The sequence below is a fragment of the Lissotriton vulgaris genome, chromosome 2_1 (assembly GCF_964263255.1).
Source record: "Lissotriton vulgaris chromosome 2_1, aLisVul1.2, whole genome shotgun sequence".
Classification (NCBI taxonomy): domain Eukaryota; kingdom Metazoa; phylum Chordata; class Amphibia; order Caudata; family Salamandridae; genus Lissotriton; species Lissotriton vulgaris.
The window spans coordinates 587,390,536-587,407,612 of record NC_141687.1 but is presented as its reverse complement, the minus strand read 5'-3'; positions in this window follow the sequence as shown (position 1 = coordinate 587,407,612).

Here is a 17,077-nt window from a genome sequence, read left to right as displayed (position 1 = left end):
GTTGTCTAGGAGGTTTAAACTATGGTCAGTAGCTTGTATAAGGATGGCACCGTTGTTATAGATAGTAATTGTTGCTGTAGCTTGAAAGAGCTGGGAAGGGGCAATATAAATAGCTAGACCGTGTGCCGATTTCCTGGTGAAGGAAATAGGAAAGGTGGCTAGGAGTACTTTCCTCCATTGTGCTCTCTGTTTGGTGTGGAAGATGATGTCGAAGGGTTTCAAGTTGTGATTTGATGAAGTTGTGTTTGAAACGCCGATTTTTTAGAGAGGCCAGGGGGGTAGATGATGTTGTGTGTGTGTGTGTGTGTGCCTGTGAGTTCCATGGTAAGGGTAGGCGATGGGAGGAGGAAGTATCAGCTAGATGGAGGTAACAGCTTTGGTAGCGGTTAGATTTTGGTCTGGAGGAGGGAGAGCGATTAGATCTTGCGAGAGAGAGGGGGAGGCGGGAAAGACGGAAACAAAAAGGTCATAAGCCAGTGATTATGGGGCTCTTATAAGGGACTGTGCTGTGTGGTATGATGGGTTTGGGCAGGCGGGTGGGTATGGGAGGTGGAAGAATCAGCTTTGATGGAGGAAAACAGCTTTGGAAGCGACTGGATTTTGGTCTGGAGGAAGGAGATGTTTAGATCTGGAATCCTGCCCCTGTGTAGTGAATCATTCCAATATGGCCGCTTCCTTAGTAAAGAACCTTATAGGCATCTATGAAGTCTATTTCCATGAAGGATTGTTTTCCAATTATCCAGCTAGGGGAGATAGTGGAGGTAAATCTAGATAGTCCTATTACACTGTTTAAAAGCTGAAAATTAAGGTCCTCTTTCCCTAACAGTGGCGTAGCTCCCCCGATGTCTAGGTTTTAAGACAATCGGCCATTTTGCCCTGGGTAAATAGTTAAAAGAGCCCCTAGACCGAGAGTAAACAAATGGTCAGCCATTTTGCCAAGAGCAAGAACAAAAACAACGCCCTAAGTAGAAGTGCAGACAACAAAAATAGAGCTGAGAAAATGATAAAAATAGATAAAAATATATTTTTGGCACAGCAAATGTATTATATTTGAAAGTCTGAGCCGGCCGTGGCAGCGAGCAAAAAACCAACTTGCCTTTGGTCACGTTGCCTCAGACCAAGAGCTGCCGTCAATCCCCACCGGGAGACAGCATGAGGAGGATAAGACGGTGTGGAGGAATGAGAGCCAGCCGTCAGAACAGAAGGAGCGGTGTCCCCACAACTGCCAAGGAGGGGGGCTGCCTCGTCTCACTCCTCTGAGGCAAGACCCCGATGCAGCAGTGCGCCCGTCCGCGTCTCGACAATCTGAGCCTGCCAACCCGGCGAAGTGACACCGGCTCGAACGGGGATCCAGTGTCCCCCACTGCCTCCAACCCGGTCAGCAGGCCTCTCCCGAGCTCACAGCGGGAACTCTGCTGCTCATCAGGGATCCTCCACCGCAATGCCCCGGCTCCAGACCCAGCGGCCCGCTTAGTGGCTGTCCGGTTGAGCTTGTGGGATGTCGCGGTGATCTCTCACTAAAGTCTACAAAGCTTGCCCCAAGAAGTTTCAACAAGGGAGGGGTTGCGCTCCGAGCCTACAGTAAGGGTCAATCCGCCGCGCCGTCCCTAACAGCAGCCATCCCATTCGATTCCGTAGCCAGGCAGCACGCTCGGGTGTGTGAGCGCATCAAATCTCCAGTGAAATCTCCGGTGGCCAGTCCGCCGCATCTCTGGTGGTCCGACAGACTCCAGGTAAGGGTAGCAGATCCGCAACAGTCTTTATGCCAATCGATTTAAAACAATGATTAGTGTGATCCTGTTACTCTTAAGAATTCTCAGTAGGTTTCGTTAACCTCGATGGTAGTCGCTAACTGGGATAATCCATAAGACGGTATCCCCAGCGCTTGGAGCTCCTTCATGGGGCTTCTACCAGTCGGCCATCTTACATCTTACCTAACCTTCAATAAAGGCGAAATAGTACCTATAGCTTACAAATGACATTTGTACACAAACGCTGACATGCACTTTGCATGTACAGAGAAAATCCTGACAGCGGTACAGACTGTTGTAGTGAGAGAAAGAGCACTGGCTCAGGGGAAACGAATAATTATCATAACTCCAGTATCAGCCTTGGAGGCTGCTATAAAGGCTAGCATTCCTAATGCTAAAGCATTACATCCAAGATGGATGCAATGGGCTAATTCTCTCACTGCCATAGATGTAGAATACATATACGACCCAAGGGTGAAAAACACAAGCATTTCTACAATATGATCAAGAATATCCTCTCCCATATGAAATTATGCTTCTAGATCAGTATGATTATATCATTTACACTGACAGATCTGCTCAGCCGACCATAGGAATAAACAGCAATACAGCGCCGCTTGTTCGATAGTAAAAGGTCTTACGCAGGAAGGCAAGTTCCATCCCAAATACAAAGACACAGTCTCTAGGAGTCTGCACGGCTCAGCTGGCGAAATTAAAAGCTCTATTACTGGCACTAATAAATATGGATCGAGAATTCCCCATACTCATAGTGTGCGATTCATTTTACTGTGTCCAGTCATACAACAAATATCTTCACTACAGGGGGCAAAATGGGTTTAAGGACTCAAAAGGTGGCACAATAAAGCACAACATGATATGGGAACAGGTAGCTGAGTTGAAAAACGAACTACCAAGAGCTCATGTGATATACGCGCTGAGTCATCAACGTGATGACGCTCACGTTGAAGGGAATTCATTGGCTAATGAAGCTGCAAAGGGGGCGGTACGTACTGATGCTGTAGCTGCAATCACTCTTTCAAAAATGAGAATAGACGGACAGATAATGGTAGCTGTCATTGCTTCATGCAAAAACAGCACAGCTTTACCAAAAGGTTTTCCACTCAAGTACTCCGACAAGTTAGATGCAAACAACATTCCGAATGCTCAGATACCTGGAGTGGGAGATAGAGTAATACCAAACATGGATCGCAGATTAGGTTTAATTCTAGATGCACACGAGGGTCTAATTTCTGCACATGCAGGGATAACCGCAACAGTTTCATTATTGAAACAGCACTATCATTGGCCTGGGTTAACAAAACAGACAAAGAAGTTTGTCTTAAAATGTGACATCTGTCAACCAAGGAAGGGTTCCACCGTAGCACGCCCAGCGCAGACACCTTTACTAATATCAGATAGACCACTAGCGTGTGTCTTTCTAGACCCCTGATGCCCCTACATTTAGATGGTGCTTACAAGTATATCTTGGTGGCAGTGGATTCATGCTCGAGATTCCTAGGGGTATGGCCACTGTGGTTGGCTGACGCTCGAACTGTTATAAAAGATTTGCGAGTCTTTGTAGGGACATACGCAGTTGGCACATTACATTCTGCCCGTGACCCCACATTTAGCTCTCGGACTTACAAGGAAGCCATGGAAGGTTTGGGTGTAGCGCTGCGGTACTCCTCTCCATACCATCCGAAGAGAAATTTAGTTGTGTAGAGGAAAAACTCAGGACTTAAAGCAGTCTTTAACAGAAAGAGTATTAGGTTTGGGTGTTCGTTGGGTCAATCACCAACATTGGGTACAGCGTGCCCTCAACAATATACCAAGAAGTTCTCTAGGGGGTCTAATTCCTTATGAAGTCCTATTGGGGCCGGGAATGTGGGTACCTGATCTTGATTGTGGAGGTACTGTGGCGGATGAAAAACCATTTGAAATCAATAAACGTTTGACTGTTTTACAGGATCTGATTGAATCCAGAGCACTGCTAAGCAACATGTAGGTCAAACGCACCTCCACTGGGGAAGTCAAATCAGTCACAGCAAGACCTGTCTGGGTCCCAAATGTCAGGGATCTGGTTAGAGAAAAGATCAAGGACAAAAAAGAATTTGGGCCATCATACAGAAATCCTGTACCTGTCCTGGCTTTTGAAAAGAACAAGAACAGTACTTCTTCTGCCTCTTGCTGGCAAAAAGAGATTTGTCTCCATTGATCTGATCAAACCACACTATGTGGCTGATACTGAATAGTAGGCCTCGTGGGCTCCTTGGTAGCCAACGCTCTCCTCTCGCTACCATCAAGGAAGTACAGACAGAAAGACTCATAACATTTGAAGAGTCACCAATTTGAAGTAATGGTATTTCCAACAATGAAATGGAACTCATTCCTCTGGAAACAGAACTTCAAAACACAGAGGAAAGACACATATCAATTTGGCCTAACAACGTTGTCTATATCAATATGCGTCGACAAGAGACACCTGCCAGTTCAACACAACCTGCAGAGTTACCAAAGATTGATTGAACTGCATCAGGCTACTTCATCAATTTTGATACTTTCTCTCTTGATCCCGGTGAACCTGAGACAACGCCAGCTCCAGTTTCCTGTGAGCAAAAAATGCGTGAATTCTACACTTTTCTAAAAGAGACTTACTTAGTATCACTTTGGCTTCAGCTCTGGATAATATCTGCAATATTGTTTTTTCTGTTCTGTATAGATCTGGTAACTGTTATTTGCTTACTCATAAATGGAAAATATCTCCCAAAATGCTCTGCAGTATCTAAAGTGAACTAGGTCCTGAAACCTCATACATCATTTCATCGTGAAAAAAGAGACTTGTTTTCTGTGAACATTACAGCTGTTCCAATTCCTGATGGTATAGTCTGGGACAAAGTTGATTATGGTGTATCTGGTTCCACTCAACTTTTGAAGATTCCACATTTATTTCTCTTAATGATATTATTACCTGTCAATAATATGTTGTCTGATTTAGAAACAATCTTCTGCATTTTCAAACAATGAAATATTGGAAAACACATCTAATTTTGATACTATGTACTTTTACCATCATTATGGTCATCACTTTTTACACAAATCAAGTATACCTCGTAATATTTTCACATACCACCAATGGGAACATTGCCCAACACCACAGAAATGTTCATATATTTCAGGGTTTAACACTTCTGATCCGACCTCATTTTTCTATAAGGGTGCACCTTCACCTGCGCAGAAAAATATGCTAACACCAAACATCTGCATCCTTTGTTGCCCAACTGTCTGAACAGGGTTTTGACTTATGGAAGGACACTATAGACACACAATCAATCTGGGTTCTAAGGATTGGCAAGTTCAGGGAACAGAAGCACTATTTAAAGCGTGCCTTATTCCGCAACAGATGATCTTTCTAAGTGAAACTCTGCAACAGACTTCCTGTCTTGGACTAGCCAAGAACAAGGACTTGAACATACCACTGTTTCCCACACCTTCACACATCAATTTTACATCACGTGGAGGGGATACAATAGATGACAGCTTGCAGTACAAAACAACAGACCCCAGTTGGAAGGGATGGTTAGTTTGGCTCACAGACACAAACAGGTGTCAATCAAGATTCAGGGGTACAACCGAAGGGTTTAGCATCCATAGGCCAGACCCACAATATGTATAAAGAAAACATCCGGAGATAGAGAAATCATACAGTGTTGGGAAGTTGTGCCTTGATTGGCTAAAGACATCAACACTGTCCCAGGTGAAACAGCACTTATCCTTACTCTCAGATGAGGTAGATTTATGGGACTTTTTACTAGGTCCCCGAAAGCCACGTCAGAAACGTTTCTATTACGCTGTCTATAATGAAATCTGGAAAATCTCTTAACAAGAAGCCGCAGAGAGACTTTGTGAAATAGATACGATTAATCTAAATAAGGCATTAGCAGTAGTTGACAACGGTCTGACTACATTGACATTCAGGATTTATTCACTGGGCAACATTGTATCTTCTGCTATAGATATACTAGAACAAGACTTGTCCATACTACAACACGGACAATCACAATTACGTTCTATTATGCTATTAAGCTGAACGCTGCAATCATTGCACGCTGGTTGTGTGCCTTGGCAATTTATCAATACTTAGTCTTGACTTTCAGCCTACAATCAAACTGAAGAACAGATTACACTGGTACAAAGGGGAGCAAAATATACAATGCTGCGCATTGAAAAATTGGACAAATTACCTTTTACTGTGGCAGAGTCACCATCCACAGAATGGTTAATCCATGGCTATATAACACTACCGGTCACTACTTTCCGGTTTCAATATTGCCTAGAACACCAACAGGCAAGCAGATATTAAGCGATGGGTAGGGAATTCATCAAGTAATCTTGGGAATTGCCGTACAGATTTCGAAGTAGGAATGGGGACTTGGAAGTGTTTCTTAGCAGTACTAACTGCGAGAATTCCTTAAGTTGATCTCTCATATTCCAGGATATCATGCTTCACGGGCCTGTAATGGTTCAGTTGCTAACTTATCCTGCCACTTGAAAGGCTCCCTGGCTGCCGTTATTAATCCAGTATTCGAGTTACTTTCAAATGGGAGTTACTTGATGCTGAATGATCAAGGTTGTTGTGGGGTGCTCCCGGGCATCGCATATCTTGCCACTGTAAGCTCCAGGGTTACTTGATGTATGCAATTGATCCAGCTACCTGGGACTAGCACATTTCCTTTTTTTGGTCCCAATTCATTACCCTACAAGTCCCTTCACGCTGGGTGAGTGAATACCAAATTTACAATTAGTATATCATCCATGCATATACTTTGTGGCGAAGCAATCTTTATTTATGTAATCAGGGTTTGGCAAACTAATACCTGGAACTAGTAATACTCATTATTAACTAAATAAAATTTTCTAATGAAGACAAACTCACTTGTATATTTATAATGCTTTATCTAAATAATGTGATTGTTTATCAAAATACAATATAGCTCAAATCATCGATTACCACACAAGAAACAATAAATGAAAATTACTGAAGTACATCTCAACATCATGCAATGAGTGAGTGGATAGGCGTGGAGACAAAAGATTAGAGACAAAAGACATTTACAAGATAATTATGCAAATTCGGATATTATACTAACCCACAAAGGAAATTAGGAAAACTACTCTCTGGCCATGAGATGAGAATTGAAGAGCAAAGACTAGATCAGGATTTAGCAAACGGGAACAGCCAGCCCGTTAGGAGACAGCAATGCAGCCCTCTCCTCTCACAAAGAAGAAAAACATGCAACCACCTAAACCCCTCCCACCGGGTACCTAAGATTATTCTCTAAAACCCAAAAAGACCAACCCACATTGTATCATAACACACATTTTCTCTTCATTCTATTGGTTAAGGAAGGGGGTGTACTGTCACACCACTCTCGTCATGACTCTTCTGTAAGACTGTCCATTGTCCTCTCTACTCATTTTATCAACTTCCACCCCAAGAAATACAAATTCAAGCTGCTGTCATAGCACACATTTCATCCATCTCGGTCATGTAACAACTTTTGGGCCTCGATTGTTCATTTGCACCGCTCTCTAAGGAAGTGGTCAGCTTCCGAAGATTATTTTGTTTCTCCACACAAACTTTAGCAGGCACACAGGACCCATGATGAAGGACGAACAGTTTTCCACCATCCCCTTTCTACCTCAGATTAAACCCGCATTTATTTTCTAAAATGACTCTCGGGCCTTCTCTGCAGAAAAGAAACCATTTTTCTACGGAAAACAAACACATTAATTATTAATCACTTATAATGCTATACCATAACGCATCCACCCTGTGTGTTGCATTTACCATGCCCATCCCAAAACATTTCCAACATATATTAGTATAGAACAATCCAGCAGCATAAGTCCTTTTATTTTCCATTATTCATAAGCATTTGCGGCCTACTCCAGCATTTTAGTTTGCACTTGCGCAGTTTCATTTTCCCTCATGTTAGCCCTTTTCGCATTTAGTTTGCACACCACACGATTAATAAATTCACACTATGGGAGTTCAATCCGAGCAGTTTACATTTCGTGAAAACCCTACTCCATCGCACGTATTGTTTCCAACGACACACACAATCAGAGAGGCTCCGTTATGGCCTTCGTTGAATGTTTCCTTTATACCGTTTGATACTTTGAACAGAATGAAAGACATGATTTACAGCAAACTACGCTTAACCTCCACCCGAGAAACGTATTATCGTCATGTGTGCAAGATCCTCAGCTGAGATACAGGCATTGATAGGCACAAACTCCCCTTTCCATTTCACAGAAATGATGCAACGTATCTTTCACATGTCTGATACAACGGGTATTGTCCACCTATTTAAGACCACATGTTCTGGACTGTTAAGCACCTTTCGTACAATCCTCAGAGTTGTTCCCAACTTTACACACTCCATATTCTGAAGCATTTTTGGAGGGTTTCTGCTGATCCTGTTTCTAATAGCAGGTATCCTGATTGTCCTTTTTCTGCTACACAATGGAGGTCCCAGTTACCAAGGAGATGGAGCGCACGTTCTTGGAGCTCCGATACCGTGATCGCAGGGTACACCTCATCTTCGAGAACTGAGCGAGTCTTGGTTCTTGTCATTTAGACCAGTCTGGATCTACGGTATTCTGCCTGTCCTCCGATGCCTCTTTTGAGGACAAGAATGTGTGTTGGATCTCTGTCTAGCACTTCCAACAATTGGGTCACCAGACGTTGATGCTTTACTGGACCTGATTGGCCCATGTTCTGCAGTGTCATCAGCGTATTACAATGATGATGTCTGCATTCTTAGAGCACCATGGGATGCTTCAGCTCCTGTTGGGAAGGATACCGGCTCCTCAACAAATGCTTAGGCCTCGGATGACACTAGTACATCCCCAGCAACTGTGGTGAATGCGGAGGAACATCTGTGCTCAATTGACCTGATCTGGGAGGTGTTGCAGGGAACGTCATCTGCGATTGCAGGCAACAGGACGGGACACAAACATTTGGCTCATAGTGTGGTGGGAAAGTGTGACTTTTTTCAAAACAACCAATTTTGGAATTTTAAATAAGACACTTTGTCTAAACTGCAAGGCATTCAGTCTCTCATTGTTTGGACTATATAAATATATATATATATATATATATATATATATATATATATATATATATATATATATATATATATATATATATGTATATATATGTATATATTATATATATATATATTCTCTCCACCAAAGTTGCCCTTGAGGATTTGCCACACACGCAGGGGTAACAGCACTCAATGCCACAGGTGGAGGGGTATCAGTATGTCTCCAAGCCTTTCGATACTGCCATACGCGTTTTGAGCTATAACAGAGCTCTTGATCACTGGCGCAATGAGTGAGGAAGCAGGTGATTACGGAACATCTAATTTAATCAGTTACAAGTCCCGCCCATGTGGGCATCACACTCAGGCATTGTGGATACAGTAGTTTTCCTTCGTATGCCCACAGACTCAAACATTTCCTTTTACGCTAGTGCGCTGCCTCCACAAACAAAGTCATAAATTTCAACCCGATAGGGCGGAAAGTCCAGAGAGCACCACTGTGTACTCCCCCAATATCACCGTTATCAGTATATATATATATATATATAGTCCCAGCAGTGCAACCAACCTTCACAGCGGCGCTGAACCAGGAAACAGACTCCACAGGCAAGACTAAGTGCTTAAGGATGTTTAATCACAGCATCAGATGTCCAAATGACGCGTTTCGGCCGCTAGACATGTGGCCTTGATCACATAGCGCTTGCAATGGTGAGAAGGTGAATTTATATACATTGTGAAAGAGAGGCAGTATTTTTACTATGTTCATCACAGTGATCATGCAGTTTTACTACGCGTTGGAAGGCAACATACATGACATCACGATTTTACTACATCAAACATGTTGTAAGGCAGTATGGACATAGTGAGAGGACTATAAAGCATGAGCATGATGCATTAGACCAGTGATTTCCATGCACAAGCTGGGATTATTGGACAGGTAAGTGGTATGGAGCTCATGTGAACTCATGTATCTGTATGTCCAATTGCGGGGTGGGGACATGGATTAGCAATGTAATACTGGAGCCAGACAGCGCCGTGGCATACGTGTATTGCGGGACTATTGACCGATCTGTTAGCGTAGTGCTTGAATGCGGGTCAATCAGTGTAAGTTGTCAGTGCCTGTGAGCACGCGCGGCAGAAACTGTAGATGCCCATTAAACGTACTATTTGAAATCCCATGCGCGCCAGGAGCTAATATCCGCCGTCTATCTGCAAATTCTAATGTGGCATTAATGTAGAAACTCCCGCATTGGCTTGATATTACATGGGAAAATTGTTACACACATGTGCAGGCCTAAAAACCGTGTTGTATACTGTAGTAACATTGCACCAAATTAGTGTATGTAAAAAGAAAGTGGGTTGCCTGCCAACCTTCGAAAGAATAGTGAAGTGAAGGATTAAGGGGGAAGATGATTTGTGGTGCAGTGCGTGTCTATATACAGAGTGAGACTGGCGTGTGTGTGCTTAGTGCAATAATATACACATTAGTTTGTGTGAGAGTGAAGCCCATCTCACAGGTAGTGGAGTGGGTCTAGCCTACCTAGAAGTGTGAATTAAAAAATACAAATGCTGCAAGAAGCATCTGTGGGTTAGGAAAATTACCATATGATGTACGGCATCCATAAGTAATGAATATCACAAATCCAGCGAATAAAGGGAAAGCCACTATTCAATTCATAGGGACTAACGAATCTGAGGTGGTACATCAGTAAAACGGGACTAACATAAATGTGTGCTATCTAAGAAGGGCTAACCTATCAGGTAATGACCGTATCCAGAGAGCGCAAATATATATACAAACTTATTTAGTACAGACTTATATCGCATGCACTATTTTTCCTTTTTACCATTTTTTTGAAAGTTTACTTTTTTGGAGCATTATTTTTAATGAACTTATTAAATAGTTGCGTACCTCATTTAGCAGTATGTAGAACTTTCTTGTATGTCGTCCAGTCTTATGACCAGTGGGTTTTATGTTCCACATAGGTACCCTAATATAGGCTCAGGTAGTCACCTAACCCTTCACCTGTATTCTCCCTACCATTACACTGCATAATGGTTCTTAGTACTGACCTTTTACCTAGTTACGGCAATGTCTTAAGATGACATGGGGTTTTCTTCAAAAAGCTTAAGCCTCATTCATTATGTATGAGGATTCTTGGAATCACAGCAGGACAGTAGGTCTACATCTCCTGCATAAAAACTATGTTCAAGGGTTATTCCTTCCGTCATCCCAGTCCGACATGACACCGCGAGGTATATCCCCAGGGTGTAAACACTTGGGTATATATACACCATCTCTTGCTAGGGTACTCAGAGTAGTAAAAGATTTCCATGCCGACACACTGCACGAGATGCTGAGGCTCCTGCACGCAGACACTCCAGCTTGCAGTGGTCTGACATCCCTTGCGAGGTGTCCATCTCGAGACCAAGACGGGGTCCCACAGTCTTTCACTTCAGGTAATGAGGTTGACTTTATCCTAGAGGGATTCTTTGCTTTACACCCATATACATGCTAGTTACATTTAGGTACATCTAGTTAGGGACGCATTGCAGGAATACGCATTTTACTGTCATGTATTTTATGTGTTTAAATTTGTTTATTGGGTTTTAGTTTGCAGTTTACAATCAACATGACAGTAATTATGCAGAACATTCGTGCATGTCTGTAGGTATACAGTATCAGTACACGCCAAATAGCTTTCCTCATACAGTATTCATGGGTCGATCGGGTAATCCAAATTTTTCAGTTCGCTAATAGTCATCAATAGGTCCCGGGGGCCGTGACTTACCCCTAAGGCGAGCAGAGACTGTCCGTGGTGAATGACCGATTATGTATGGTGTTGTAATGACCCTGTGGTGCGTCAATCTTTTACTCAGTCGTCCTAAAGAGTGCCGACGGGGTCGGTATGATGCGTGACTGCATGTGTCGTCAGGACGTACGTGTCTATAGGTCTTCCCAATAAACTATTGTTAGGGGGATGTCTTCTCCCGTCTAAACTTCTAACTATTTTAACTGTTGGGGTAACCTGGTGGGGTGGGGGGGACTCGGGCGGGGGAGCGGGAGGTGACATGCTTGTGCTGGGGTGGGATTTGTGTTTGTCTGAGAGTGTTGAGCGCCGCATCGTGCGGGGAGACCGCCGCGTACGCTGGATAGCAGGAGTCATGGGGTGTAGGGCACTGTAGCACCTGGGAATCTTCGTGACCGTGTCAGTGAGGTATAGGGGTCAGAGCGGCCGTCTGGGTCCAGGATTGCGAGGCCGTCTGTGACTCTGGTGGATTTGTTACCCATGTGAATTCATGCATTAACTGGGCCGAGTCTAGGGAAATAGGGTGTTTGCGGTGTCCCTTCACTTCCTCCTCTCGAAGTATCTCCTCCTCCGCCTTACCCCATTTCCGAACGTTGCCTATGCAGGATACCTCCGGTGGTCCCGCGGGGGCCCTCCAGTGCATGGCTATTCCCCTCTTTGCCAGGAGAATAGCCAGTGATAGGAAACGATACTGCACTTTCTCTGTTTTCCGCCTGCGGAAGATTCCGAGTGCTCATGCCTTCCATGTAGACATAGTTGTGATGGCAGTCACCTCCTCGAGGGTCCGATGGACTGTATTCCAAAGCCCTTGGAGCGTGGGACAGTCACAGAACATGTGTTTGAAATCTGCTTCCGGGGTTTGACAGCGGGGGCAGGCAAAGTGTGTATCCGTAAAGAAGCGATGTAGTCGGTGTGGCGTGAGATAGGCTCTGTGGAGGACATTAAATTGTATGTTACGAAATTGTGCGTTCCTAGAGACCTTTTTAGGTCTCGCGACCTATCAATGCGCGCAAGCGCATTGAGCGGAGCGAGAATTCAAGTGCTCAAAATACTCGTGAAACCAAGGGTTTCGTTCGTGCGGTATTCTTTGAGTTCACGTGAAATATGTGACCAAACAAGCACGCGCATCAGCCTCCCTCCCTCCCTCCTAATTGCATTTTTTCACGGCCGCACAGCACATCAAAGGGCTTCTCCTAGCGTGTGCTGTGCGGCTTCTCCTCACCTAATTATTCATGGCTGGTCGGTGGCCGGCCGTACTTTCAGTTTCCCGGCCTCTCTTGTTTCCTTTGCTGCTTGCATTTCCACATTTGGCAGCTTCTTGCCCTTACCCGACGCTGTTTATTTATTTACGTTTAGTTTATTCATAATGAAAAGGCACTGGAATGATGCAGCCCACCCCGAGGATTGAACCCTGTTTTCCTGAGCCAAAGGCAGCCGCGTTATATGTTGAGCCACCTCCTCGCACCGTTTGTATCATGTGTTTTTTAATGGCTTTGCTCCTGTCTTTGCTTTCGTCTTCCCACCACTCTCCAACTATCAATCAGCTGCTTTCCTTTATTTAATCCGCATTCCTCTGTCTGTGCTTGTTTCTATTTATCTTTTTCACAAACGTTAAAATTGGACGTGTTGCCATGTATCCAAGCGCTCCTGGTTTAGAAGACACGTGAAGTGAGTCACGGGCTTGTCCAGGATCAGACGGCTGGTTATGTCGAAACCCGGGTGAGCCATCTGGTTTCAAGAATACAACCGTTTAAAGCAGCGAAACGTGGCATTTGGGTGAACATTTGCAATAGACATGGAACAGGTCTAACAGTATTCAACAGACACCGGGGGTGTTGCGCGTATATTTTCAAATCACCCATCACAAAAAATAAATAGAAAGGTACGCGAAAGCAGAGCTTGGACTGCCAGCCCCGACAGTGAATTGTACTACTTTCTAGACAGATTTTTTTTATCATGTTTTGCAGTTTTTATGTAGCGCTTCACACGAGCACCATTACATTTTGAAGGGACATTTTTGGCAGGCACAGGGAGACATGTTTTAGTATGCTTTTTTTTGTAAAACTGGACGCTGGCGAGATTAGACCAACGCCACTAAGTCACTTGCACAGCAGTCTGCGCCTATCAGGACAACATCCTTTAATTTAACATTAAACACAATTCCCTGCCTAGTGCTTCTGAGCCACGCTGTCTGTGACCTCAGCTTGCCTCGAGGGTGAGGTTTGCGCCTGTTGTCGCAGGAGTGTTAAGAGCTAACCTAGTTTGCACTCTCAGTCCAGACAAGAAAAACATGGCATTGTCGGTTATCACGTCCAGATAAGCATGACGCATCCACTTACCTGCAAGAGTGAGATTAGATAAAGGACCCGGAAGGGGATTTTAAGAGGCCCGATGTGAACCCAGCACTGCGCACCTTTGGTTATAGGCGCAACAACATTTAATAACGCCGACCGAGGACTTCTGAGCAGTGCTTCTGGGCACCTGCACTGTTTGCTTTCCAAATTAAGCACCGCGCCCGCCCCTTTTCACATCTTGTCCAGGACTTCGCCTCGGGACAGGGCAGGCGGAAGCACGCAGCAGCAGAGGAGTCAACTAAGTGACATTGTTGATTTAGTTGGTGGACAAAAAAAGTACAAAAAATGAAGTGAGCACAGGTAAACTGTGCAGCATGTTAAGCAATAAACTCAGCCCGTGTGGAATATTCCGTGGCAGTTTCATCTAGCTTACTTGACATTTTAGCACACAGTAGTACCAAATGGAACCCAGATGCTATGGAATCCATATATTTCACCAGGCTCCACTGGCTCCCCGTCAATAAGAGGATAACATTCCGCCTCCTAACCCACGCACACAAAGCACTTTACGAACTTGGACCCGAATGCCTCAACACACGACTTTCCTTCTACAGCCCCTCCCGCCAGCTACGCTCCTCCAACCAAGCCCTTGCTGCTGTACCTCGCATCAACAAAACCACCATGGGAGGAAGATCCTTCTCCTACCTCGCGGCTAAAACCTGGAACTCACTTCCCATTCACCTTCGCCTCACTCAGAACCACCTAGCATTCAGAAAGCAACTTAAAACCTGGATATTCGACAAGTAATTCCCCACCCTTCTTCAAGCTCCTTGAGACCCTCTGGGTATGTAGCGCGCTATATAAATTAATTGAATTGAATTGAATTGAATATGCACGCCCAGCAGACCCTGTTCCGTTTGACATAGACCAGTCATGAAGGGTTTTGTCTCGTATCATAGTAGCGCCCATTCTCCCCACCGGAGAAACATAGTCTGTGCAAAGCGAACGCCATATTGCACTCAGCAGAAAGCAGGCAAACATGTACAGACTACTAGCAAAACATCATACAAAGGCACACGCACACACCTTCATCCTCACAACACCACACACCATCGGAATACACACACCCTCCCCCTCACACCACCTCACACACTCACCCTCACACACAATTACACTCAAAGACCCTTATACACCCTCAATAACATTCTAAAAAATCACACATACTAACACACTAACACACCCTATCAGCATCACACATCATATCACAATCAATCACTCTTTTCAAACTCACTCACACTCACACTCTCTCACATTCACATCATAACACCCTCAAAGTCAAGTACAGCTACCGATGGCAGCGCGGTCTTCACAGAGTGGCATGGTACAACACAATGACTTGTGGTGGCACCATGAACTGGGGAAGTCTACAAGCAATGCAACTGGGCAGTAATGTTTTGTATTCCTTATCGTAACGTTCTAAGTACAAGAGGTATACCCAGACATGGGCCCCAGGCTACCCGTGCCACTGAAACGAAGTTGCCATCCGACTTAAGAGACCCGAATCGGCTGAAACCGGCCATGGGTTGCATGTGTCCTGCTGCAGAGAGGACCTGGCTTGGCAGTTCGTTTGGACTTTCCCACTGGGCCAGGACCAAGGTTAATTTGGTCTAATCTGAGGTGGCATCATGGGCAAAATAGGGGCCAGTTCCATTTTTAAAGCAGAAATATGGTACATACCGGGTAGCCCTGGGACTTTGTGGTTAGCTCACAAAAGTCCGGCAGTGTATTCAGTGCTTAACACAATTTCTACATTAATGCCTGACAATTAACATTTTCAAGGGACAACTGATTTGGTTTAAACAAGCACTGGCGTTGCCAATAGGTCTCGCAGTAGGAAAGTTGGAGCTATTACAATTGCAAATAACAATGCCTTTTATTTTTGTTTTCATTTTAAAAACATAAAGGGCTTTGTCATTTACAAAACCAATAGCTCCAACTTTTCTACTGCGAGACCGATTGGCAACGCCAGTGCTTGTTGGGGATTCCAAGGCAGTGCTCCATTCTTTGTCGTGGACCACTCTGCCTATGTCCGTCTCCCACTTCTGGCGCAGGGGTTGGAGGGACGGAAGGATCAGTGTACGCACTGCTTTGTACAGCCATGTTACCAGATGGCACCCAGCCCCCATGTGAAGGATTGTGTGTATTACTGGGTGTGGCGTGGGTTTCCCTGCGTTAGGATTCCAGTATTTACAACTGCTCTCTATTAGTTGCCTGTGGAGTAGGAATTGCCCGGGGGGAAGATCATATTGCTTCTTCACCTGGTCATATGTTTTTAACTGCCCCTCTTCAAAAAGTGATTCCATCTCTGTAATTACTGTCATGTATTTTATATGTTTGCCTATATTCATTGTTTTAGCACAATGGTAGAAATATATCATCCTTTTACTCTGTTAGTGCTTATTATCATTTATCTCTGTTACTGTCTAATGGTTGTTTCAGCACACCTATTTTACACTAGAATGACGCTGGTTCAATACATGCTTATTGAAAAAGGTACCCACCGTTTATTCTGTGTATCTCTCTGAGACAAGGTGAGCATGAGGGAATTAGCAAAATGTTGCCCTGTTTCCAATGTTCTGAGGGATCAGGGTTGCCATGTTCGATAGTTGCCAAGAACTATTCTCTCCTTGGTAAGAGGATTTTCTAGTCACACTGTGAGCTATCTGGTATACAGGCTGACATATCCGGTAGGGGTGTCTAGAATCAGTCTGACTCCAATCCTACAGTATATGTTGTCTAAAAGTGCAGATCCTCTATGGTTAATAGGAACTGGTACTGAAGTCAGTACAGGTCTGGGAGCGGATCCAGAGGTCCCACCTGGCATTGAGGGAGGTTTCACTGGCACAAGTCCATGTCATAGGTCTCTCGGTTCCTTGGGGACCGCAGATGTGACAGCAGGAGTCTGCACTGTGTAAAAAATGAGCAACATCACATTCTGAAACTCCTATATTTGTTGAGTTGGTGCCCCAAGCTCAGTAAACATGGGCTGGTGTGGGATGGGATCTGGAATTGGCTCTGCAAAATGACTTCAGGACTCGGTCCAAGAGGCAAGA